General features: G+C 39.3%; 1 protein-coding gene and 1 non-coding gene across 4 annotated transcripts in view; one reads left to right on the top strand and one right to left on the bottom strand.

Annotated features, from left to right (window-relative positions):
* Positions 1–24496, top strand: part of LOC131683563 (protein slit) — a 566205-nt gene that overhangs the window by 459832 nt on the left and 81877 nt on the right. The gene's annotated exons all lie outside the window — the stretch shown is intronic.
* LOC131686477 (U6 spliceosomal RNA) lies at positions 9577–9683 on the bottom strand. Its single transcript, XR_009305133.1, has one exon. It is a non-coding gene; the product is annotated as a U6 spliceosomal RNA (small nuclear RNA).

The raw sequence follows: 24496 nt of genomic DNA, 5'->3' as shown, positions 1-24496 counted from the left end.
AGTTATTATTGTGCATCTGGGAAGGCATGTTGCCCGCGTGATCCATTTATCCAGTTTGGCCTGAAATGAAAAACATGCTCCGAACAACTCATAAAGAGCAGCATTCAATGAACTGATGCATACCATCAGCGTCGCCGACCAGTAAAGGCTGTGCTGGGTGCAACTTTCGATGGACCCAAAGTAATATGCCACAGAGTCATTACAAATGAAAAATTGACTGCGGTCAAGGAGAGGTCTCCTGGCCAGACTGGCAAATGGTTGCATTGTTTCAACCAGAAAAACCGGTCAATCTCACCATCGATGGAACAACGGAGACCATGGCGGGTAAGCTGACCAGATCTGCTGCTGCAGTCGAGGAATGACCACAACCTGGGAGTTATAAAATATCGATGAATATTTATTTCCCGCGTTCTCCTCTTTGCAGATTGGCTTACGCTGAAGTTTGGTGAGCCGGGAAAATCGTGACTGACTGCGGTGACCCTCGGCGGAGCAATTGGGAGAATGTTGTTGCGCTGAAATCGTACGATCTTGGTGAAATATTTGCATTTCCCAAATTGCTTTCCTCCCGGGCGTTTGGGCTTGATTCGCAATGTTTTGGAATTTTTTAACTACCCAATCGTTTCAAAAGGGACCTTGAATTCATGTGATAATATGCAAAAATTTGACGTGCAACTAATTAGGTTGTATTCATTTTTAAAAGTAGAGTCTCGCGCTGCACACCTTTTTGTGAATATCATTGACTTACCACAAACATTTAACTACCAACATATGTGAAGAACTTGTTCCGCCTGTATTATTCTAGAAACTATTTGCACCTATCAAAAATTAATTAAATGCTTGATTGAAAAATAAGTGGAGTGAGAAAACAGATCAAGACGAAGATAATGGAAAAACCGATTGACATGCCCGAGAACAAAGGGTTCTGCTGCTCCAACTGCGCCATCACACAATGGGAAACCTCGAATCAACATCATCACGCCTCATTAACAAATTTAATTACTGTTTTGTGCTTGTTTTTATCCGAGCTGCTGCAGGTCTTCATTGCAAGCCGCCTGAATTTTCAGGTTCGCCCTTCGCAGCAGGAGAATGAAAAACCCTTCCCTGCTACGTACTGATGTATGGCAATCGATTCCAGATAAGATTCGAACATTAATTTCACTTCTGCCTCCTCTTCGTCGTTCTTGGAGGAGCGGGCCAACCGAAAGCATCCAGCAAATTTCGTCCAACAAGTGAATAGTTGAACGAACTGATAGTTCCCATTCATTCATTCATACAAGACCAAGTTGGTGAAAGAATTTGTTCACTAATTTGTTTCGCTCATCCGAAACGAAAACACTGCAGTAAATCTCAATCGACTCGGGAGGAGTTGATAACCGTTAATGAAAATTTATAGTTTTGGGGGACTTCCAAATCTGCAACCGAATGAGATCGGATCTCTTGTGACTCAACGGCTTATAAACCGGTATTATTTAAACCTTTCGTTTAACTTTTTGTCTTGAATGTTATCAAAACACAATTAACCAATAATGGAATTAAAATCCTCCTTGGAAAAATTACGGCCCTTATCTCTAATGAGGTTCGACTTCTGCGTTTCCGTACCGCAAAATTTCAACGAATTGTCAGCTGCAATTAGCGTAATTTTTTGCTCGTTATTCTTTCTTATTTCTTCTTACTGGATCAAGGCTTTTCCAAGATGAATACCTTTTTGCTCCCGGCGGGAGTTTCGCCACAGAAACATGCCATGTGATCATTGCATTGTGACAAAGAGAGCAAAGAAGAGTATCAGTGATGGCAAATTAGAATTGTAGGTACAAGCGACGTTGTTAAAGTGCCACAATAAATAGTCTTGGCGAATTGCACAATTGCAGGGAAACATTTGGTCTGAGTTGGTTCTTGGAACTGAGGCTAAGGTTCTACATTCAACGGGTAATGAGATGTGGTGAGTTAGATTCTCTCAGCAGAGGACTAAAGTTGTATCCATCATTTTTTTATTTTGATTATAGAGGTTTTAACCTTAGGGGTATACGCCTCTTTGTCGGGTTAGAGAAGTCTCTTTAGAAAAATCTCTAATCCTATGTGCGGGGTTGGGAATTGAACCCAGGTGATCTGCGTACAAAGCAATCGATTTACCAACTACGCTATCTCCACCCCCAGGTACCCATCAATATATTCCAAAATTAACGTAGCTTTTGAATTAAATGGTAATTGTGTAATTTAGGTAATGCTCAATTTTTCTTAGCAAGAGCTCTACAGAGCTCAGTATAAACACCAATGAAAGCGATAAAACGGTATAGAAAACGAAAGCAAATCACTATACTTTGTCTTTAGTATGAACCACAGATGTGCGTTAGAGTGGCTCGCGGTTGTATTGGAAAACTTCAAAATGATTTAAACTAGCGGGCACAGCACTTTTTGAGATCCTTTTGTGGTCTGTGCAAAATTTGGGAGCGGTTGGTTGCTTCCCGGGTTTGCGCTTTGCGTTCGAAGTTTGTATGGGATTTTATATGGGGAAATCAATTATTTTGCATTTACGTTTATAAAGATCGCTATTTCACTGAATTTGAAAAATCAGCTTTATGAAACTATAGTTCAAACCTTGGGTAACAACTTTATCGAAGACCGTAACTAGCCACGAGTTTACAAAAAATAGTTATAACGGTTTTAAAACTTATGGTAAAATCCAAATGCAGAAATTAATTGCTTTTTCCAACACTGCCGGTGCACCGACCGACATCGACATTTAAAACTTAAATAAATGAGAACATATTCATCGCAGAAACTTGGTACTTTTGAATGAAATGTTCAGAATGAATTGCTGAATAACATTGACGTAGTCAGAAAATGAAAAGAAAAGGGGGGAGGGGGGTTGTGTACTCCCCAGTTCCTTTTTTAGATTGTTTTGTATAAGTCAAAGAATTATTACGTCCTTGTAAATGTCAACGACTGAAGTTTCTTAATATTTTGATAGACCCAAATATGAATCATAATACAAACTTTGTTGTGGGATATAACATTTACAATATTTAGGATTTAAACCTACAAATTTATGTGTTGTTTTTGCTTGAGGCAAAAAACAACTCAGGTCTGGAAATCGCGTTGGGTTCTAAAATGAAGTATATTTCTGGTTCGCCAACATCACCTCTGTTTTGCGTGATCCTAATTCAATTTTATCAAAAAACGCTTGTTTGAAGGAACTATCCTAGATTCTCAAACGAAAACGTTAATAGAAACAATTCCGAGACTTCAAGGAATCTAAGAATATGCATTTTTTTAAATTCTGTCTCTGAACGGCTAAGAAATAGGTTAAAACCCTATTCTTAGCCGTTCAGAGTCAGAATTATGTAAAACTTATAAACCGTTTTACCATTTTAAATGAGATAACAGTAGAGCCCTTATATAGTATCACTCAAACACGTAGGATTAATTTTTAATTCGGCGGTATAAACCTGCGTTGAAGATGTGCTCCTTATGTTATACTAAACTATTTAAAAGGGGAACTGGGGAGTATACAGGCCACACTCCTCTTCTTTTCATTTCCTGGCTACATCTATGTTATTCAACAATTCATTCTGAACATTTCATTCAAAGGTACCAAGTCTCTGCGATGACTATATTCTAATTTATTTAAGTTTAAAGTATCGGTGTCGTGGTATGCTGACAGTGTAGGAAGAAATAATGAATTTCTGCATTTGGATTGAACCATAGGTTTTAAAATCGGTATAACTATTTTTCGAAAACTTGTAGCTAGTTATCGTCTTCGACAAAGTTGTTAACCAAGGCTTGAACTATAGTTTTATAGTTTAGCTGGTTTTTCATATTGAATGAAATAGCGATCAATATTAACGTAAATGCAAAAAAATTGAATTCCCCGTATAAAATCTCATACAAACTTTGAACGCAATGCGCAAACCCGCGAAGCAACCGACCGCTCCCAAACTTTGCACAGGCATTTGGAACCATGAAATGAACTCAAAAAGTACTGTGCTGAAAAATGTCATATTCGAGCCACTCTAATGTGCGTGTCCATAACACGGTAGTAGTATTACCTAATATTACATTGCATAGTAGATATAACAATACTAAAAAAAACTCAGAGTTGTGAAAATCAGGTTACTACGTATTAACTCTGTCAACATGCTATTCATAATGGAATGCCTTGCGTAGAAGCAGTTGAGAAATCAATCCTTAATATTTGGAGGACAAATTATGATAACTCTTTAATTTGTGTAATCTTCTGCAAAGTTTTTCTTTGTTTCTATTAAAGATGTTTTAACCTTAGGGTCACTAGCCTCTTTTTGCGCTGGGAAAAATGACTAACGCTATGCGCAGGGTTGGAAATCTAACCTAGGTGAGCTGCCTACAAGGCAATAAACTTGTTTGTTATAGCCTTAATAACAACTTGCTGATGACGAGTCTCGAACATAATTTGTTTTTTGCTAATTCTTCATATTTACTTCTAGGAGAATAAATCACCTATTTTATCAGAAGCTTTGTTGTTTTTTGTTGTAAAACGTCTTCTAACATTTCTTTCATTTTGCTTAACCATAAATGTCCATAATTTGATAACGATACCTTATATGAAAAATATAATTACGCCAATGAATTCAGAACACAATGGATACCTTAGACTGCCCAGAAAAATAATGAATTTTCGAAAATCTAATCGGCCCACCCCTGAGTCGATTCCTAGTTCCACCAGGAGTACTTGCATCAAATTTGAAACAAATCGGACAACTCTAGCTACCGGACCAACGTGCCTGAAGTTTGTATTAGATTTTGGGACAATTTACATGGAGAAAACTCACTAGCTAGAAAAAGTACTACTAATTTTCTTTAATTTTGATATACTTTTCTATATAAAAATCCTGTTAAAAAATTTTCGATTGCGATCAGAGCTATGTTTACCTGTTAAGATATGTCTAAGGAGAAACCTTTTAAGATTTGTGGGCATGTAGGGCCAATTAAATCAGAGTGTAAGTAATCTTCCTATGGAAACATAGCAAAAACATGATTTTTGACTGGAGACACCTAAATCATGTCCAAATTAAGCCATTTTGGCGAAAGTTTTTAAATTCACACCTAGAACAAAAATCTGAGCTGATCCATGTATATTTCAAAACTTTTTCAAAATGTGGAGAAGTCTAATGGTGGTGTAGCATGACTCGATTCCTACGAACTACACATTCTTGTGAAATAATGGTTAGATTTAGCTCAATAGTATGTTTCGAAGAATTGTAGTATATAATACGAGTTATGTTTTGATTAGAAAATTTTAGTTCCACCTGTGGCCGCTTAGAGGGTGCCAACACTAACATTAAACATATTGGCTATCCCAACACAAAGAGGCATCGAGATATACTCTTTCCAGAGGTTTTCAATTGTAGATAGGGTTATAGTGGTCCATAATAGTTTTTCTTGGTGACTGAAAAACCATATATTTGGGTTCGTTATCTTTAGTGACAGCCGGTTGACTTTGAAAAAGTACATTTACAGCTCCAAATCGTGTTCTATGCAGCTAACTATGGATCCAACTTTTCACACGGGTAGAAAAGTCGTCAGCAAACATTCTTGGAATGCCTTTCAATGTAAGCTTCCCTAGGTTGTTTATGTAGAGAAGAAAAAGCAAGGGGCCAACATTGCTACACTGGGGTACTCCAATATTTATTTGACGACGTGAACTACAGGCGTATTTTATTTTGACAAATTGCTATCTTTTGTTGCAATAATTATGGAAAGCGTCGTTTGGTCCATCTGCACTAGTACTAGTACTAGTACTTGTTACCATACCAATCACTCTCAGGTCGTGATGTCCTTTGCTTTATCAAGAAGTTGTTTCCAGTTCATTCATTCCATGGCTGTTTGTCGCCAGTCTCACAGGGCACGAAGGCATCAATCCACCTGTGCACCTTTCCTGCTTTACCGGGTTGTCGTTAGTTATTTTGACGACATACCCAGCTCACCGACGCAGCCCAATTTTTACTGTGCGAACGATGGGTGATACACTCAGCACCTGCTGCAATTCGTCGTTCTTACGCCGTCTCTTCATTCCGTCTTTCATTTGCACCCCATCCTAGATCGTTCGCATACACACCTTCCGTTCGAAAATACCCCACCAGCAACCTAGTTTTGTGCCCGTATAGGCCAACCGATCTAATGAGAGTTTTGTAGATGGTAAACTTCGGGCGGTACCATAGTTGGTTCGGCGAAGGGTTTTTCTAAGCCCAAAAAAGTGCGATTACCTGCTAGAACATGTCCCTGAATTTCTCTTCGTGTGACATTATAGGCGGTGACCAGTGAGCTCTAATACACGAATTCATCAACCTCCTCGGTATTGTCGCTAGCCATCGACATACTGGGCGGGATATTGATACTTAGACGTAACACATCACTCGATCTATTCTCGCTTTGATAAATCGTGTCAGCTTGTTCGGGAATCCGTATTCGTGCCATCGTTGATCCCAATCGATTATGTCATACGCGATGTTGAAATTTATAAACAGGTGAGTTGGCACATTGTATATGCGACTTTTTTGCAGGACTTATCGAATTACGAATATTTGGTCCATAGTGGCGCGTGCACCACTAGAACCTGCTTGATATTGCTTTACGAACTTCTTTCTTCACGATAACAGGCGGCGACAAAGAATTTGGAAGAGCAGCTGTCGTCGGCTTCGCGCGTCCTCAGACTCTTTCTTGTGCTACTCTCGTCGTCTACTACTGTTTCACCGTTTAGATGTTTGTCATAATGCTGCTTCCACCTATCGATCATCTCATACTCAGTCGTGAGAAGGTTCCCATTAGCGTCTCTGCACATGTCGGTTTGTGACAAATAGTCCTTGCACGAGCGATTTATTTTCTCATAGAATTTTTGTGTATCATTAACACAGCACAGCTACTCTACTGCCATCTTATCCCGATATGCGCATAAGAACTTCTGCTTATGGATCCGCCGCTTTTAGCGCTTCGTGCATCAATAAATTGAAAGTCGTTTCTGGCTTTGCTGTTGAAAGCAATTGCAGCCACTGGCGTAGCTCTTGCACTGATGGTGGGTTTCCTACATCACACACACATTTCTCGTTCGCTCTCGTACGGTGCTGTAGTCTCGGCAGTGCTCCCTATGACGATTCCTATATTCCTCCAGCCATCCTCAAAAGTAGTTTTTGAGCCCCAGCGTCCGCACTCGATGGGTGATTTACATCTTCAACAGTTTTAGCGCGAAGACCGATATCAGGTAGTGGTCTGAATTTGTGTTTGCACTGCAGTATGTGCGAACATTCGTAACGCCGGAGAACAATTTTTCGCTGATTAGAACATCGATTTGGTTCTCAGTGTGTTGATCAGGTTAGCACCAGGTGGCCTTGTGGATAGCTTTGCAGGAAAGAAGTTTGTTGTTGTATTGTTGAATTGTTGTTTATTTGTGGCTGAACCTTTTGGTCTTTTCCCTTTTAGAATGTGTTCAACTGTCTTCCGGTTCTTGAAGATGGTGCATATGGAAAGTGGCTTGTTGGAAATAGTATGGGGTGCCTTTTCCGGTTGGCTCATTCGTGCTTAACCTTCCGGAAATGGGGAACGAAGGTAGTCTTGCGATTCATTGTGATTCCGAGAATTTTCGGCTCCTTACAGTACGGGATCGGAGTGTTGCTGATTTCGAACGGACGGTCGATTGCTCAATGGTGAGAATTGCAGAAGTGTACAGAAAAGTTTTTCTAGATTTAAATCCGGAAACCCATCGATGTAGCACATCGGGAATCGGCGCATTCTGCTGTTTGCAATTTAATTCATATTCGGCCTTTGGTATTCAAATTTCCGGTGACTGCCAGTAGGATGTTGTAGGCGTATAGGAATATGTAAACTAAAGGTATTAGGTAGCCGAAGATGGATTGCATGTTGATTAGAAAGAGGGTGACGGCCAGGACGGATCCCTGGGGTACCTCATTCGTGAGAAAGTGGTTGGATTTGCTTCCTCCGATCCTGACCCAGAATATCCGGGAGTTATATGTAGTTACCGAGGTTGCCGCGTATGCTCCAAGGGAAGCAAATTTGTGTATAATCAGGACCTTTGGGTCACTGTGACCCCAGGCAGGGTGGTGGACGTTTAGGTCTTCCATAATTAGATATGGATGCGGGATTTGACGGATCATTTCTTTCTTGAGTTGCTTGCCAACCTCTCTTACATTTTGTGATATGTAGATGGATACCCGGGTGCAAAAAATGGGAATACGTATTCTTTGGGCAACTTTTAGTAGTTCGGTGTCAACTTGAATGTGTTTCCCATGAATATCAGCTGGGATGGTCAATCCGATTGTTTGGAAAATGTTTCCTCCGGTCTGTAAATATCGGTTTCCTTGCCAGGTGGAAATGTCGGTATTTTCCGGGATCAGTGTTTCTTGAACTGCTATCGCGACGGGGTGTTGTTTCCACTTTCTAGGGGACGTCGGTCCAACATACGGCTGCTATCCTAGTTACAATTGAGGATTTATGAAAGTTTTATAGCCGCTCATAAAACTTAAATTGCACTTGTAGCGTGCTATAAAACAAATTGTTACTTGGGTAGTTCGTTGTATGCAATAGGGCGCTGAGCCGTTATATTGTTTAGCTGATTCATTTTGATATAACATACCCTTGTCCATTCGGGATGCTCTGGAATACGATCCAGTTCGAGAGAAGACTCTACTGGCCTACTAAAAGGATGAGTGCGCGGACCCTCTGCCACACTTCGTAGTGTGGCAGAGTGTCCGCGCGGTGAATGGAGCTCCAGTTTAAATTAACTCAACGATCCTGGCATCCTTTAAGTAGGCCAGGAGAGTCTCCTCTCGAACTGGATCGTATTCCAGAGCATCCCGAATGGACAAGGGTAGGTTATACTGCCAACGAAGATCATTTAGCTCTTGGAAGTTGATCAGTAAGTATTCGACCGTCAGTCAGTCTGGTAGCGTTCACAGGTCGAAGGGTCGACACGTCATATGGTGTGAGCGTGACTGATTTTTGTGTGTCCTACACGGAGCCGGGACAGAGACCTCTGTTCGAGTCTCTTGTCAAGTTCGGTCCATCCTTTGAGTGAACATTAGACTTTTAGTAGATGTCCCTGGCTGCTTCTCCAATGGCTTGTAAAGTTTCCTACTACTTTCCTTTTGAACTCTGAGTTGCCACTTTACGGAATGATCTCAAATGTTTGCCCTATGCGAAAAGAAAATTGTCTAAGATCAAGCAGGATCCTCTAGGAGCGTGGTAAGTCTTCGGTTTACCGGTTTTCCTTTCCGTCGCCTTAGATGTGCGCGAGAGAAAACACTTGCTATTCTGGTTCGCTTTTTTTGGGATTTACATCACTTGGCCTACCTTCCCAGATTCTGTTAAAGCTACGAAGTAGTACACTCTTCCTGCTTGGTGGAAAGTGCCTCGACATGGGGTAACCTATATCGTCAAGATCTGTCGGCTTTCCCCAAACAAAGGCAAGAGCTGTAGCGAATTCAGTACCAGATCAGGCTCTTCTGGATTCTCGACTGGAGTCCGGTGAGAGCCTTGTAGGAGTTGCCACTAATGCAGCTTTGCGTCTAAGGGCTAGGAGGTCTCGAGGTATTCTATTCAGTGCGTGCCACAATTTTGCATATGATCCTTGCGCAGGGTCCATGCTAATCTTCTCTATAACGTTCCAATTTTAGTATATGCCCAGCCGAAACTAGGGCTAGCGAAGAGTTATCCCGAGAATTGCAACAGCCTAGTGAAAGCTGTCTGGATAGATACATCAATGCCAATTACTGATCTGGTTTGATTCGAAGCACAAATCTCCAAGCAACGTGCCATGTGAGCCAGTATGTTCAAATTCCCCCGTCGAAAATTTTTCGTCTTACCCATGCTTGCATTTTTAAATTTACGCTCAGGTTTTTTTAAGCGGGGGATACAGGCCGCGTAAATGAAATCTGCGTAAATTTCCAAATCCGCGTAAATGAAAACCGCGTAAGTTTCAAAATCCTCGTAAATGAAGACCGCGTATATTTAGTATATTTAAGAATCTGCGTTAATGGGTTCCTCGTAAATGGATACTGCATGAATTCAAAAATCCGCATAAATGAAAACCACGTGAATTTCAAAATCCGCGTAATTGAAAACCGCGGTAATTCCAAAATCCGCGTAAATTTCAAAATCCGCGTAAATGAAAACCGCGTAAATTTCAAAATCCGCGTACGAAAACCGCGTAAAAACAAAACCGCGTAAAAAAAACCTGAGTGTATTGTATATTTTCTCAAGATTTACTTAAACTGATATAAATTTAGTACAGCCTAATGGGTTGGGAAGAGAAAGTTTTTTGCCATAAGAGGCAGATTCGAATGAACGAAAAAACCTTTCCGTACCTCAGCTTAACTATTCGGGTTATCATACTTCGACCAAATAATCTGGCACCCATTTGAAGATAAATATACATACGTATAATGGCTCACTGGGTGGTATTTAAGACTTTCATTCCAAAACAATAACTAAATCGTTCCAAATAAGGCAAATGAGCTATAAACTCTTCCGAAATCCTCAAATAGGCTAGAAGTCAATAAACTGACCAATCAACAAGTCCAAATACAAATTGTTAGACTCAAACAAACGAGTTGAAGGTGAAAGCAAGCAACCGCCCATCCAATCATTCATTCATCAACGTTTTTTCAGCTCTTTAACGGGCGAACCATTGTCGCAATGTTCCGTTCCTTTGACTTAGAAGGAATGAAATAGGACCCAACAGCAAGCAAACTCCAAACCAGCAACAATATGGAGCAGCAGCTAATTTAAAATTTACGACGAGTTGGAGACAGTGACCGTACACATCGCGGGAAATGTGGGACGTCTGTCTACGCGCAGGTCACCAGACTCAACTCACTGACATGACGGTTGTTGTATGGCAATTTATGGGGAGCGGACGAGAAGATTTATGATGTTTACGGACATAATTTGATCTGTGTTTATAAAAGTTTTAATTTATTTAAATGGCTGAATTAAGCTTCGAGTTGTTGATTGCGTCATTCATTACCGGAGATGGTTCATTTTTTTGCTCCTAATGGATTTAGAAAAGAAATTTCATACCTGACTGTATTACCTCTTTTCTGTGATAGAAACAACGTAAAAATCAGAACAATAATAACAGTGCAGCTGCCTTCATGCAATTCGTCCGTCAAAACAACAATTTTGAGGAGCTGATGATGAGACCACCCGAAAAAAGCTCTCGCTTCGCAATCGAATAAAACGCTCAAACTATCCCAAAGGAATTTATTTCCATGATGAGCCAGACAGCACACTCGAGTTGCTTATTGTGTAGTGAGCGAACAAAAAAAAGTTCGTTTCTGCCCTGGAGTTATAAATTTCATCATCGCATAAATCAACGCCGCAGCAGCGAATAATAAACGCATCCCTGAACCGTGATTCCCCCTCTACCCTTGGTCTGACCGCTGTGACCGCGATATGTACTATGACCGACCGTTTCTTTTCAATTGCATCGCGCTGCGCTTGGTTGGACACTTCGAGGAGGAAGGTACAAACCACAAACTTAACTTGCTGACGTTGTTTTGCTTTTAAAAACTCTTGCCATTTCAGCGGTACCTACCTACTTCACTGAAGACCTACCAAAATGAGAAATGTTTGTTTCATATTTCTTTGGCCACTCTTTCACCCGTTCTTCAACATTATGCTGTGTTGTATGCAAACTGTATGCAGGGGTTGGTTGCCGAAGGCGGCAGTGCTGTATCCGGTCATTTGTGTACCTTTCACGGAGGCAACAATTGCTAAGATCACCCTTCAACCGCGGAATGATCTGAAAAACGCTACCAGCGAATACAGCTCCCGCGGGATGAAACCAGGCGAATCGAGTAGGAGGAAGTCAGCAGCTATGTGTAAAAGGATACTGTCGACATTTCATCTCTGGTTGAGAAAGCATTTCGAAGTGCGAAAAAGAGGTAGTTGCATAAACATTGCACGATTTCTTGCTACGTTCTGTCCACAGCAGCCAAATCGAGATGCGCCTTGGTGCAAATGGGAGAGACCCGAAGTCAACAGGTTAATTTGAATGTCGTTTATGAATATTTTATCGCATTCAATTAATCTTGCATCACGGGATTCATTCGGTGTAGATGTATTTGTTGAGTGCGTATAGTGGACGGGGATAGCTTGAGAAGTGTGCATTCAATTAGGAGTTAGGACTCAACGCGCTTGGGTGGCGGAGGTTGGCAGCTCTAGGTACTACTTGCCTACCAGTCTAGTAAGCGTTTTGACGCGGCAATTAATCTGCGGATCGCTCAGCTGGAACTGGCACCGATAGAGTGTGCTGAAAGGGAGATGACTAGCAAAAATTAATCTGCATGGTTGATTAAACTCGATGCGTCCGTGCAATTCAATTACGTTTGCGGGTTGGGCGGACTGCACGCGCAAGAAATGTGGCAAATTGAATACCTTAAATCCTTATTAGCTACGGTCAGCTTAGACAGGCAGGCGTTTGTTTGGTCCGGTAATGATTACATTAGACATGAAAACCGCAACTTTGCCAGACCTATCTCGAAACCATGGGATTGTGCGGCATTACACGTGCTTGGTTTTGAGCTACATTGGCCTCGTGAAAGCGGTCTATGGTGCAACGCTGGACGGCTGTGGTTGGCGTTGGGGTATAATCCTCAATCAATCTTGTTTCGTGATTCAAACGTGAAACAATTTCCAAGACGTTTACCATCGCTTTATAGTAATTACTAATAATCTCTCGGTATGAAGGATAACCGGGGATAATCGGAAAATTGAATAAGAGTAGTAAAAACAGCATCGGAATCGTGCCTCCGAAAGCAGACCAAATGATTGGAGCATGTTGAGTGGCGGTAAAGCGTTAGAACTAATCATCATTAGCCCAGTAAGACTGTCCAATTTCGATCGCGTTCGTCTGTTTTGTTTCAACCTGGGCTATTTATTTAATCGCTTCGAACTATAATTAATTATCATTACCGAAGCTGATGGTGCGGCACGAACGCCCAAGCAGCACGCTTTGTTACTGTATAGTATTTGTAACTCTCTTGGTAACAACTATGTTATGGAAAAAGCGCACTTTGTTTGTATGTTGTGCAACATGTTCCTAATTGTAGCAAAATAATGAAAACAATAGCTGTGCCATTTGTCGAGTACTGGGTAGTTGGACAGTTCTGTTTTAGGGTGAAATGGCAAACAAAGAGGCATTTGCAACTTGTTAGACTGTTTGTGCAAGTTAGCAAAGTTTCTGATTAGTTTCACAACTGTTATTGATGTTTGCATACTTAACACTATTGGCCAACTCTATAGTTACATAGTTGCACAATCAGTTTAAAAACCCGTGGAAATTCTTTTCAAATATATCCAACAATAAAAAATATTGTGTAGCAGTTGTGCAACATTTAAAACTTTCAACAAGTTGCAATTGCTACTTGGGTGGGAATCATTCTACGGCTGACTGAAAGTCTGAGATAGAAAGATGCTTCTGATGTATGAGGATCGCTCGTCTGGGTAGGCTCTGGAGTAAATTTTGAAAATTGGGTGTCTGTCGAAACTTACCGGTTGGAACCCAAATAACAATGGTCATTGTTGTATCGACTTTTTGAGCGACTTAACCTTTAAGGGTCGATTTATTCACCCTCGCTTAGCGCTTAAGCTAAGTTCAAGCGTACGGATGAATCTGGTTGAAAAGTTAAGCGAGGATGAAGAAATCGGCTCTAAGATAGATGCCTCCTTTTAATTCTACTATGTACATAATTTTGTCGAAGAAACCAACTTGCTGTGGCTTGTTTGAAAATAATTATGACAGATTTTGTGGGCAAAAACTATAATTATATCATGCATTATTCAGAAAGAGATTTCTTCTTTAAAACGGTGATAAATACGTTTGTCCGTAAGCACCCGTTCGGAAGTTCTAAACCTTCGAAAACCTTTCAATATCGGTGTTAACCTTTTGGCCAGGATGATTATGATATAGCTATAGTTTTATACCTATAGTAAAATCATGCAGTTTCAAAAACAGGGCAAAATAAATAGAAAATCAGTCACAACTATTTGCATACAAGCTACAGCGATTTGGTCTCTAGTTGTGCATTTTGTCACAATATAAAACGATTCTGTATAAGGTAACAACAAGAATTAGAAATTAAAAACAACAATATTAGGCCCAAAAACTTTAACTTAAGGAGTTCACCATAGAAAACGTCGCATAAATCGATAACTTTAAGCGATAGAGAAAAGATGTCTTCAACAAAATTTATGAAAATGCTCGCCCGTACAACTTTCTTGAAAATACTCTGGTGTTATTTCTTTTTGTTTAAAAGTTAGATTTTTATAGCCTACTATGATCAATTTTCTAAAAAAGTAATATTGCCAAAACATGATGTTATTTACACATAAACATTGTAGAACATGTCAATTCTCAAATAAGGATAGTTCTGGCTCCATACAATTAAGTTCCTACAAGTCATGATTTGAGCCACTGTGTATCGCCATGATCCGGTGAATCCCAGAAAAAAACAATTGTTTATTTTATATGTATGGGGTATTGAAACTATTTTATGGTGTTTTGATGGTTGTGAAATTAGACATGGACTATATTTACGCTCTTTCTAAAGGGTTTTATGCGTTATGAGAATTTGCTCGGAGTAATTTATAAAAAGCTTGCAAACTGAAAAAAATTAATTTGCTGGAAAATTTTGTACATATGGTTACACTCTACTTGGTACAAGACGGGTCACGTCACGTGCTGGTTTTAACATCAACACGTATTTTGATGTTTTTTTAGGATTTACTCGAGATTCATCTAATCATATTTCATAACATAGGGTGATGTGCCTATTATGGCAGTAGACCCTACGTGATCCTATTTCGTACATCTTAGTTTCGAACCAATCAAATCGATTTGGCTAAAAAAGGTGTACAAAAATAAGCTCAAGTTCTTTATTTATTGTGCACACATTTATGTAATACTATTCTCTAAATCCAACTTTTAATAAAAATGAAATCACCTTATTGAAATATCTGCTAATTCGCCTCACTCAAGTAGTGAACCGAAACAACATACAACGGCGCTTAGCAAAATAAACACCTGCGAGCCAGCATTTGCCGCCTCATATCTCGTTATTCCGGCATAAATATATTAAACATTGCACTGATACATACCTTCATTTTAGTGTAATAATAGGTTAATATTAAATACGAGGGTTCCCATTATCGCCATGTTTTGTTCGATACACTACCGCAATCAACACAAACTTTTTGCATCCATCATACAGAAAAGAATCACCAGTATGGCCAAACCAAATCATGAACTTGAAAATATATTATAATGCAATTTCAGGTGTAAGTAATCAATTATTTCAAGTTATTCAATTAACTGTTGATTGCAGAGATCTGCACAAACAATGCGGATCGGGATAAAGCAATGTGTGATGTGAAACTTGTCTTGCCAGTTGTTAACCTTCGCATGGTTATTTCCTGCGAGCGCAATTCTGGGCGCTCTTCTAATAACAGCCGATGAGATTCGTTCATGTGCGTGATGTTTATGTTTGTTTTGGTCGGCTGAAAAAGCAGAATGACTCGTTTTACAATACAAGCGTTGGCGTCCATGATCTGGATACCTAGTTGGAATCGACGCAAATGGAATATAAGGCATTACGTTTCAACTAATTGAAAATTGGCGTGACCAAGAGGCAATAATTGGATCGTTGAGGTGAGAATAGATGCACAGAATAGAACATTTATATTCATTTATGCTGCAAATGGAGACAATTCTACTAAATATGCATTATGTAGATGTTTAGAAAACAGTACACCGGTGCTTTATTCTGAGAAAGGTAATATAGCTTTTAAAGTTATTCGAAAAATAGTGCGACCCTCTCCCTAATGGGGCCAAAATAGGCTCATCACCCTATTCCATATTACATTTATTTTCATGTACTGTAACATAACATGAAATTAATGTAAAATTATTTTTTTCCATACCTATACTCGACTGAATGGGATTGATTGATTCATTGGTAGATAAAAGCAATGAAGATGGAGATAATATAGCAGTGGGCAAAAGGCCAAGTTCCCGTCCTGAATTAACAACCCAGGCAGAAGAAAATCGGAAAAGAATACCAGATTTGTATTTTCGTAGCAATCTCTGTTAAAAATCATGTCTTGCTAATAGTTAAAATAACAGAATACCATAGCAATTATCATCGATAATGTCTTAGAACTAAAGGGTGTCCCACATCGAATTGCATCATGGAACTAAGGCTGTAGAAAATTATCTGGTGGACTGATCTTTTCAAACTTTCAGACAATAAATTATAACCCATTACTAAACTATATTTATTGCATTCAACTTCAATACCATAACCGTACGCTCACACCTTACCTTGAAATCCACTCATTAGGATTTGTACATCTGGCAGCAGCATTTTCTGTACGGAAACTCACTTTTTCTTCATGTGCCTGTTTCATAATTGCGCAGTATTTTTCGAGGGGCCTTAGTTCCGGTGTGGGGTGGAGGGGGGGGGGGTCCATGTCCTTGGCTACGAAAGTGACCCCGTTGGCTTCGTATCACTCCAGAACAACATTTGAATAGTGCTAGATCCGGCCAGAAGATCGCATTGGGCTGGAGTCTCAAAGGTTGCGAGTTCGAGTCTCGCCTCTGGGTGCAGAATTTTTTTTCACATGATTGCTTAGCTTCACTCACCATTTCCGATCGTTTTTCCCCGTTGGATACCACCAGTCCTAAATAAGGTATTGGCACTTAAGCCAAAAGACCAAAAAAAATTGAATTATTAGAACATCCATTCTGACCTCATTTCTTCTTCCATTCGATGCTCAGAGTTCGGTAGTAATTTTTAGTCACACGACTCACCGTTGACTGCATGATTAAGAGTTTTTTTTATTATTTTGATTATAGAGGTTTTAACCTTAAGGTCATTCGCCTCTTCGGGTTAGAAAAATCTCTTATGAAAAATTTCTAACCCTATGTGCGGGGTCGGGAATCGAACCCAGGTGCGCTGCGTACAAAGCAATCGATTTACCAACTACGCCACACCCACCCCCTTGATTAAGAGTTGTTTTTCCACATCGCGATGAGTAAGCTGAGGATTTTACAGGTACTTGCGCAAAATCAATTCGAGACGTTGATTTTCCGGAGACGCCATTTTTTCCAAGTTTCGAAAAATTGATATCTTTTTTATATGCAGGAGAAATGCGTGTTTTTTGGTATGAGTATTTAGTTTTACTTGAGTAACCTTCAATGAGATAGCGTCGACAATACGCATTTTAAATTAGTTATTTTTATGGTTGATGATGTGGTTTAGACGTGTGGCTTTCGACTGACATGGTCCGTTATCATTGCTTTAGATGTCTACTCAGATGATTGCATAAAATCAAACAAAAAAAATATTTTAAGAGAGTACTGCGGATTATTTAAAAATTAAAAACACAAATAATCCATCTACGTCATTTAGGTAAGAAAATGAGGATGTGGGAAATGATGTGAAAAATCATGTGTTGAAAAAACGTTTTTTCAGCAGCTACGTCTGGTTTTTGTATTTGCGAATAATTTCTTCGGTGTCCTCGTCGTCGCCAGATTATGGAATCTAAGTTGTGCATTCCGGCTCACGTGGTTGCTAAGACGGTCATTCCTTTTCCTTCTCTTCTTCGATCATGTTATTTTCGATTATCTACTTCTACAACACCTTAAATATTATTCTGTCAATTTACGCGAAATATCTGACGCGCTTTCATATATAACGAGCACTTTCCTTCACACGCGCACGTAATGTTTCGAACGGAACGTTGAACTGTTTAGAGACTGATCGAATACTGGCGCCATCTTGAACAGATGCAATAGTGTTCTTTATGTCCTCTTCACTTCTCTGTAAAAATAATTCTAATTAACATTATAGAAGTGACCTTCACTATAGTTCCACCAAAGCACTGACCTATCGTGCTCCCAAGCAAATGTTTCATGTTGATGTCTGTATTTTTTTCAAAACTAAAAATATCGAAAAACCAACCCAAACTCGTTTTGTATTAATTTTTACGTAAGAAAAAACACACTTGACATTTTTTTTACATAATTGTGCTGTACTGTGGACGAAAAACAATGCGGCAGAACAACACGCGAAAACATGAACGACGCCATAACTATTACAGCTGGTCCACGGTAGCAGCCGAAATGGCAGTCGTCAACGACTTTCTCTATCATATATCTAATTCATGCAACACGAGCGACCCCTGGAAAAACATACCCAATCGACGATTAGCATGTTGCATGTTAGGCATAATGCAAAATTAGCATAATATATGTTAGGAATACTGGATGATAGGCATAATTTACAAAAAAAAAATATTGTTGATTTTAACCTAATGGTCGTTTTTTCCGGGTTAGAACAGCATAGACGGAAAAAATCCGTTCACAAATTAATAAATCAAAAATCCTAATTTTGTGAACTGAGCGATTTACGAAAATCGTCACCAAGTTCCTGAAATTATGGATAATAATCCTCGTATTCATGAAACTAGGGGTGTTTAAAAAAACTAGTTCACTCAAAAATGTACATAGCGTTACATTGCAATTTTGGTTGGGTTACTGTGGTTGTTCCCTGGAATTTCAGAAGCTTGGTCACAATTTTTGTATTTTTTATCGAGTTGCTGTGACATTTTATTCATGAGTTCAATATCGGATTTTTCTGGCCGATTTGCACGATTTATGTTCATGATTATTCGTACTTTATATTCATGTTTTCGTGTTCAATTTTTCTGGCAGAGTAGTGCGACTTACGTTCATGATTTTAGGATCAGTGTCACGATTTCCGTAATTTTTATTCGCGATATCGTGATATTTTAATCACACGTAGAGTTATTTGTGTTCATGATTTCAGCATCATTGTCACGATTTTTGATATTTTAATCACGAGTAGTGTAATTTATGTTCATGATTTCTGGATCTTAGTCTCGTTTTTCGTAATTTATATGCACGTTAGCGTGATATTTTATTCCTGAGCTCACGTTCGAATTTGACATGTGCAATAATGTGACCACTGTTCATGTTTAATTACTATCGGATTTTTTACTCGAAGTAACGTGACAATATGATTTGGTTCTTAAAAACGTTAATGATTTGCGGTATCTGCACTATGCTATATTTCACCCTAAGGAGGAAAATTTGGTAAACACCAAAATTTTTCATTAGAGTGAAAATTTGTTGGTAAAACCAGTCTTTGCACTTGAGGGCACAAATCCTTATTTCTTACACAGTTGCGTTTCGGCTTCGTCTCATCAGAAACCGACACTAACTTATTGTCGGTATAGATTAGCGCCGGCTTGACGCAAATCCCTTAAAACTAAAACACACTTTATGTTTCAATCGGTTAGTGTCGGTTTCTGATGAGGCGAAGCCGAAACGCAACTTTCTAAGAAATACGGATTTGTGCCCTCAAGTGCAAAGACTGGTTTTACCACCAAATTTTCACCCTAGTGAGAAATTTTGGTGTTTACCCAATTTTCCTCCTTAGGGTGAAATATAGCATAGTGCTTTCGCATAGGCCTGCTAAGCCAAGACAAGTTTCGGCTTCACTGTGTCTCATCAGCATAAACAGAACTTCTGCTCGGACGGGACATCACGTTTGATCAGTCGTTCGATTGAAACACAAAGTGTGTTTTAGTTTTAAGGGATTTGCGTCAAGCCGGCGCTAATCTATTCCGACAAAAAGTTAGTGGCGGTTTCTGATCAGGCGAAGCCGAAACGCAACTGTGTAAGAAATTGCGGTATCTGGTTTTGTGAACTACATTATTAACAATATTCGAGGCTCAGTAATATATTTTCAATGCTCAGCGTAGTTTTCGTTTTTTGTACAGATATCACATTGAACCATGTTGAATGAGTCGCAGTTCACGTATACATGAATAACATTTAGTGATTTTGTAAACTTTTTAACGAGCGCGGATGTTGAATCGCGACTATTATATTTGTAAACATGTACCAGTTCACGATGATTGAAAGGATGCATGAATAATATTCCGGGTTTCATGAAACAATGCACGAGTGTTAAAAATGTTATACAAAAGCTATGAATAAAATGTTCTACAAAAGCTATGAATAAAATCACAATTCAACCTTTGGTTTTATGCACTCTTCCCAAAAAAACATCTTACACAATGTTCGCACTGGTTCTGTGCTCATATTAAACCCACACACGATGTTTCGTTTCGTGCCAAAACACGTGCACATGTTCGCCTGCACAACCGAACCCCATGTACGTACACGGTGTGCATACACGTTGGTTCGTGGCACCCGTTTTCTCTTTCTCACTCTCATCAGCACTAGCGTTGACTCTTTTTGCTTTGTGCGAATCGTTCTCGTGTACGCAAACGGTGTACGTACACCGATGTTTGATCTAGAGTTTGTACATCTTTCGCTTGGGTTCGATGTTCGAGGTGAATCTGTACATCAAGACGAAGCATGTTTGAGGTTGAACGCGTGCACGAAATTTTGTACACCGGTACAAACTTGTCGATGTTCATGGGAAGCCTGGTTTTATGAATAATGTTCATAAAGTTGTGAACTAGTTCACGTACAGAAAATCGATTTAGAAATGGCGGAAACCGTGACTGAAGTTCACAAAACAAAAACAAATATCTTCGCAAATAAATGCGTTATTTAGGCGTTAGTAACCGAAAATGAAACATAATTACAAAACACATGATTTTTGTTCATAGTCCTGTTTTCGTAACGTAAAAACGTGATTTTTCCAGAATTTATGGCACTTTATGCACATTTTGGGAACAATCTTTTCCATGTATGCTATACTACACCATCCTCTAGTACAGCTTTAACGCGGGACTGTAACATCAACAAAAATATGTAAGATATCACTCTTATATGCGGAGATTTTTTTCTATTTTTTTCGTGTTATTGCAAAGGGAGGACTGATGCTTGCTTAAATAGAGTTAACAGTATTGATTCAGCCACATTTCAAGCCAAGAGTTACCAATAAAATTGTAACCGAACTGTAATGAATGACAAAATAATGAACAAATAACAAATAAAATTGTCTATATTTTATAACAAATAAAATTGTCTATATTTTAGTGGTTTCAACTTTAAGCTAGCTTATAAAAACGTATGGTAACAATAATATAATTATTGAAATGATTATTTTACGAAGGAATCATTGTAGAATCAGCAATATTTTTATATTCGTTGAATAAATATTAATATAATTTATCATTCTTCATTTCATGAGCTGTTCTTCAAGGCAAAAAATTTCTTCTTGGTCAATTTCGACGAGCGTATGTAAGCACTAATCAATGCTTATGTAAAGCACTAATTTAATATACCTAAATGCAAAAAAAATTCCTCATGCTAAGCGTTCGGTCTGTTTCTTTTATATACAAAAAGTTTACTCAGTAAAATAAAATGAAGATAGAATTTAACCAGCTTCCAGCGTAATTCTGCAAGATTAAAAAAAGTAGAAACATTTACGCTTTTACCAACCTATGCTACCACCGTCGAAAAATGAGCTTCATTGAGTGATACATCAACATGATAATTTATGCCGTACGTCGCCTAAGCCAAAAGTTCATTCTGCCTAACGTCCATTGTGTATAACGTCCATTAGGCATAAAGATATTACACATCTTTATAGCTAACGTCCATTAGCGTAACGTACGTATACCTAACGGATTTATGCCTAATGGGATACACCCTCGTGAACTGGTCTATGATGTATAGAATATCAGTCACGACTTACCATTTGTGCTTGTGAAATAGTTAACAATATTATAAATTATCCATATAGCCGTGAGCTGGTTCATGGTTTCTAGTATGTTACGATGATTCATTCTACTTCTCATTGGATAAAATTCGGGTGACCTAAAAAAACATCAGACCCATATATATTCGCTGTAAAGACAAATCCAATAATAGGAGATTTCTGATGTAATATTTAGACAATTTCAATCTCAGTGGAATGAAAAGAGAACAATTTCCACAAATACTCATGCCATTGAATCATATTTTCCTCTACTATCAATCACAATCAAGATGATGATTCTGATAGTGATACAGTTAACTCTCTCTATGTCGATATTGAAGGGACCATCGACATAGGGAGAGATCGACATATAGAACACAATGATTTTCTTTGAGACAACTTTTCCTTCAGGACATCATAATACATACCGGGAAATGAATATAGATGCTCGTATTGGGGGGAGTAGGGTAGTAGACGACGAGGTAAAGTGCACTCGCACTGTAAAATATCAAGTTTGCTGTTTGAGAAGGAATCGCTTATTTGCTGTTTATCATTCTGCCGCACATGTAGGGAACATGGGGAGACTTGACCAGGTTTTCAGATAAACCTGCATAAATCTCTAAAAAAGTTTTAAATCCTTCCAAAGTCATTGAGATATCTATCTATCTATCTATCTATATATATAAAAGTCAAAGTTTGTATGTATATGATTTATAGACTCCCAAACAGCTTAACCGATTTCCGTAAAAATTTGCACACAGTAGGTATTTGGTATGGGGCGTGTTTGTGTTCTATTAGTTGGAGATTATCTGCCCGCCAGATGGCGCTTTGGAATAAATTATGTTTTCCTCCTATTTCGTTGAAAATCGCAGCAACGCGCGATGGGTATTAGCTAGTAATGTATAAAGGTATTATTTGTGTTCATATTTTTTTGCGGAATTTTCAACTTACTTTTTCAAAAGTTATAAAAGTTTGAGATCGTTTTTTTTTGTAAAATCTCCCCACTGTGGGGAGACTTGACCAAGGCCTGGGGAGACTTGACCAAGAGAATTTTGAAAAATCAGAACAAAAAATAATGACATAAATAATACTGTGTTCGGATTCGATGTTTTTTTTCTGTATATTAGCCGAACCCACAAATTTAGGTGAAGGGAAATTTTGCATACATGTATGACCGGCCACTAACACTAAAATGTATACGTCAACTGAAATATTGCCTTCGAGGTACAGTCATATTGAAATAAACCACCACCGAGAACGGACCACGAAGAATAAATTTCAACGCTACCCAAGTGCTAAGGTTTTTTAATAAAGGTGCAGTCGACCGCGTAGCAGAAGTTTGAATTTCGTTGCACCGAACCCTACCGAAGTTTCGTGTCCACTGAAATATTTCGGATTCAAATTCGCCAATCCGACCCGTAAATTCCGTGGTCTCTTTGCTGGTCTACAACCTTCCTTCCGGAACTTAAATATTAGCCGCACGTCGTACCTGTCTTTTGAATGATCAAACACAACAGGGTCCAACATAAATTTGGTGCCGTGACCAGGATTGTGCAGCCGAATTAATTAGGGATTGACCGAAAAGGTGGTTCCGGGAGCAATTGTGAGACGTGAATTCGACGCCGTTGTTTGCCACCATTCCAGTTCCAGGGAGCCAAGCCACGCTTGGGCGCCATCGCTGTTTGCTATTATAATACAAGGCCTATTACAAATAGGCGTCAGGTAATTATGATTCCAACGCCTCGTGCTGTTACACCAGATGCCCTTTAGATTCCCGATTTCTATTTCGAGTGTTTGCCATCGCCGAGAACTTTGAGGTGTACCTACCAAGCCGCCACTTGCTAAAAGGACAGCAGCCATTCCCAGTTCGAGAGACCAAGCCGTTTATGAGCGCCATAGCTGATCGCCATTGAAGATTAATCAAATACAACGCCTACTTTAAATTGGCGTCAGGTAATTGTAATTCCAACGCCATAGCCTGTAAACCCAGGTACCCTTTAGTTTATTTTTCCTTTCGAGTTTTTGCCGATCATCAGAACTTTGGAGTTCCTGCTGCTATAGTTATCGCCGTCAGTCCCAATCCGGGAAACCAAGCCACGTTAGGACACAATCGACATTTGCTATTAGCTAGCAATTGGATACGAATCCCTCCAAATATAAACGCCATTGTGAAGATTTTCCTCGCCACGTGACCTTATACTGAAGCTCGCTTGAAGCCGTCGGTAGTAATCCAGATTCCTGAGTTATTTTATACAAGGCATATTTAAGCATTATTAAGGTAATTACCTGTCCAAATCGTTTTTTTTATCCATCGGATCTACCGGGTCTCAACTTTCCCAGAACATACGGTGCTTCATTGATTGGTGTCAGGTGACATTGACCTGCTGCGATGGAGGACTATACGAAGAAGCACCGTGCTACGGTGCGACGATCGACGCTAACATCATCTCTGAGTCGAGCTATGGAATTTCTAGACGCCTTCGACGAGGAACGGGACAGGTTCGAGGTGTCACTGCGCATGGAGGACCTCAACGAGATTCGACGAGAGCTAGAAGAAGTGCAATCTACGCTAGAGGAACTGGAGACGAGCGCAGAAGGTATGGCTACTAATCTAGAGCACAGATCCTCGTTTGAGAGACAGTTTTTTAAAATAAAAGCTGGCCTAATGTCCAAATTACCTACTCCCGTTATTCCTAATGAATCGCTACTCCAAAATTCACTCCCTCGGGGTCCTTCCGCAATCAGGG

Source organism: Topomyia yanbarensis, chromosome 2 (assembly GCF_030247195.1).
Source record: "Topomyia yanbarensis strain Yona2022 chromosome 2, ASM3024719v1, whole genome shotgun sequence".
NCBI lineage: Eukaryota > Metazoa > Arthropoda > Insecta > Diptera > Culicidae > Topomyia > Topomyia yanbarensis.
Note: the sequence above shows the minus strand (reverse complement) of the source record. Positions and strands in the feature narration are given on the sequence as shown.